We start from the raw sequence: 4,157 nt of genomic DNA on the forward strand, positions 1-4,157 counted from the left end.
TTGTTTGTCCTCTCTCTCTCTCTCTCTCTCTCTCTCTCTCTCTCTCTCTCTCTCTCTCTCTCTCTCTCTCTCTCTCTCTCTCTCTCTCGTTCCCTGAGATGTGCGTCTCATTGCTGTTTCTTTTAATTTTCCAGTTTTTCTCTAACTTCTCTTTCCCCTTGTCTCTTTCCAAGGATGGTCCAAAACTATTTTTGGAAGTTCTCAACCATTTCAAGAACTCCAGTTGATGCAATGGACACAGAACAGCTTGTGTTGAAAGAAAAGGTGATTTTTTTGTTAGATATCCCTAGACATTCAAAGACGGCTTCTTTTCAGTTGTAGATTTTAACGCTCACGGTATAAGTAGGCTTTGGTCATAAGGTAGATTAGGTTAGGTAAAGTTAAATTCTTGACAAAATTTGACTTCGGGGTAGAGCGTACTGTTGACACACCTTAGTAAAATCACGAGCGTTTCTGAAAGCTACACTGGATCAGAACTGTCTAGTGCAACTGACGTTGATGCAAATTGAGGACAAAAAAAAAAAAAAGAAAAAAAAATTTGCCAGGATGAGAGGAAATAAAATCCTATACCAAGGGGAGGTCAGTAGTTTCAATTTCCGACGGGGCACTTGAGGAAGGCACACACACACACACACACACACGCGCACAAGGCATACAGGACGTCTGCAGAAGGATTAAAATCTGCTAAAATGATTACATAACATTTAATGTGATCAAGAAACGTCATAATGGGCAAAACCTACTTCTTTGTCAGACCTACATAGTCAATGGAAGCAGTGTACAGAACAATTCCCCTGGTTATTATTGTCACAGAAATAGTGGACACAAATTCGTCCCTGGAATACTAAGCAAGGCATCATAACATTAGAAACTTGCTACGTGAATGAATTAATATCTCAAGTTTTTACAATAGTTTAATTACTCTGCGGGTGTTTATGTCTCTAATTTAGCAGAATTTTTTACTGCAAGAGCCCGTGCTGGCATAAGGCCAGCCCAGTCTAACACAGCAACACCGGAGGCTGAAATCCATTGTTGCCACCCAGAAGCGCTAAAAGTGCCTACAGAATGTGAGAAAATTCTCTCTCTCTCTCTCTCTCTCTCTCTCTCACCCAAAAGCGCTAAAAATGTCTGCAGAATGTGAGAAAATCTCTCTCCCTGTCTATCTCTCTCTCTCTCTCTCTCTCTCTTTCTCAGCATATGCAAATTGTAGTTCTCTTCTGAACAAACACGGAGATAGTTGCTCGTGCTTTGCCCAAATTGGCTCGTCCAGTTTCCTTTATTTTTTTTTTCTTTTGGACGAGATAACTACATATGAGATTCCCTTCTCGAATTAAATTGCCTCTTCGTGGAGGGAATGGCTCTGGAGGTGGGGGAAAGAAACTGTGAAAGAGGCAGAAATGGAGATGGAGTTTGAAGGATTAAGGGAGGAGGACGATGAGGGGAAAAATAGACCAAAGAAATAGAAATGAGGGGGTGTGGGAGTGATGGGTGGGTTCGGGGGATGGGGGAGAGTCGTTAGACTGTTAGAGGTTGAAAGGTTGCTGTGGGGAAATGAGGAAGAGGAGGTAGGCGGTAGTTCGAGATGAGAGCCTGAGGAAGAAGGAGGAGGAATGAAAAGTATGTGAAAAAGGCAGGAAAGTAGAGTGAAGAACGGAGGAATGATGATGAACACTCTAGAACCATAATCCTCCATCACGGCTCATGCAGCAGAGAAGACGAGTGATCATTCACTTTATTTTTAGCTCGCCTGATACCGGGTGTAAGAATGTACAGTAAGTTGCCGGTACAGCTTTTTTTTAATTCTTTTTCAGGGGCTCGGTTAAAGGAGGCTGTCGCTTCTATCTCTGCTATTTTGTTACATACCTTACAGGTACATCTAGGATTGAATCGGATGGACTGAGTTCGCCTTCATCGCTTGGCCAGATCATCTACTTCTCCTCCGCTAGATGGCATCCGTGTTTCATCTGTGCAGATCTCCTCTGCTGCCACAATTTTAGCCATAACGATGTCTTCACAACACCACCCAGGACATTATTTCGCAAATTCATTCAGCAGAAAACAGAAAAAAACATTATCGAGTTATGCTTGTTGGTTGCTATTACTTTCTCTATGGCAAAAAGCTTTGGATTTCCATCCCTGTTCACGTTTTCCCTTCCTCGCTCTAGCCTAACCAGGCCTTATCCAGAGAAAATTCATATTACTTTGAGAATGAGGCGATTACAGGAGTTTCGTTTTCAAACAGACCAAAATAGGATGATGAAGATTGCAGGCCATTTCTCTGAATGTGATTTTTGAAGATTTTATTCATTTTATTCATGTTTTTAATGTATAGTTACGTTGACGTGATTGTGGATTTCTTCACCATTTTTATAAATCACCGTATTGCCTACAAATTTCATATAATGGATTATTTCACATTTCCACATTAACTTGAAAATGTTACAGAAAGATTATGATCCACATGAAATTGTTCATTTATATCTTTTTTTTGGGGTGGTCTGCAGCATGAGTTTCCGCCGGTCACTTTACCCTCAGTGATGTCGGTTGTGGATATTTACCGTCAGTAAAAAAAAAAAAAGTAAAAAATGTACAGCGTATAATGTTGTATGAAACTTTCAGCCACGGCCCATGAAACTTTTAACCGTGGCCCATGATACTTTCAGCCATGGTCCGGTGGTGGCCTGCATTGTGGGTGCCTATAGCGGTGCCAGAAGTATGATTATGGCTAACTTTAACATTACATAAATTAAAAACTACTGAGGCTAGAGGGCTGCTCTTTGGTATGTTTGGTGATTGGAGGGTGGATGAGCAATACCAATTTGCAGCCCTCTAGCCTCGGTAGTTTTTAAGATCTGAGGGCGGACAGAAAAAGTGCGGACGGACAGACAAAGCCATCTCAATAGTTTTCTTTTACAGAAAACTAATAAAAAGGAAAAAAAGAGCCATCTGCAGCACTGAAAGTTTCTGCTATGTTACTCTCTTTCCAGTATATTGAATGTTCTTCAGAGAGAAAAGCTTTAGAATAAGCCTAATCCTTCGGGCCAGCCCTAGGAGAGCTGTTAATCAGCTCACTGGTCTGGTTAAACTAAGGTATACTTTTTCAAGGGTAACCCATTGCCTTTGGTTAACTCTAGACGCTAGTGTTTATAGAAGAAACTACCCAATGGTTACCAGCTATTCTGAATAATCTTAGAATGCTGATATTTCCGGACGAAGACTCTTCAGTGGTTGCTAATTTCCAGAAACTCTCATCATCATCATGGAAATATTCTCCGATCCGTTATGTTACTTTGGTATAATTCAAATACTTGCGTTTTGGAAGACACTCTCAGAGGCCTCGGTGATTGGATTATTCCGCCATCTTTGATATTCTGTTGGATAAATTGCATTCACGTTAGGCCGAAAGCTTACCGGCTCAGAGAGAGAGAGAGAGAGAGAGAGAGAGAGAGAGAGAGAGAGAGAGAGAGAGAGAGAGATGATGACGATGATGAAAAATAGCATTCCTAACATAGGAACTTGCTAAAATTTATCACCATAGTTACCGGAGACGAAGTAGTTCTAAACATTAAATTACAAGAGAGAGAGAGAGAGAGAGAGAGAGAGAGAGAGAGAGAGAGAGAGAGAGAAGAGAAAATTAGTCGTTCATACGACGGCTTTTGTACAGAACGTTGTAGCTATAAGGAAATCTTTTAATAAAATATTTTCGTGCTGACATCTTATCACTGTAAGGCATTATCCCCAGATGCCCTTATCTCCACAATGCTCCACCTTGACAAGATCTCAATTCGATAAAGCTTTATCTCGATAATGCCTTATCTAGATAAGACTATACGTGCATGAGATCATATTTCAGTGAGTCTTCATCTTGATGGAATCCTTATTTTGTAATACCATAACTTGAATAAAACCTTATCTTTGTAAAGACCTTACCTCGGAGAGACTTTGCCTCCGTAAGGCACTAACTCGATAAGTAGGCTATCCTGGATCCGACACGAGATCCTCAACCAGGACACTGACCTCCACATAAGATCCTCAAGAAGGATCCTGGATCCGACTCGAGAGCCTCAACCAGGACACTGACCTCCACATAAAATCCTCAAGAAGGATCCTGGATCTGACTCAAGATCCTCAAGCAGGACACTGACCTCCACATAAGA

This window comes from Macrobrachium rosenbergii, chromosome 15 (genome assembly GCF_040412425.1).
Source record: "Macrobrachium rosenbergii isolate ZJJX-2024 chromosome 15, ASM4041242v1, whole genome shotgun sequence".
NCBI lineage: Eukaryota > Metazoa > Arthropoda > Malacostraca > Decapoda > Palaemonidae > Macrobrachium > Macrobrachium rosenbergii.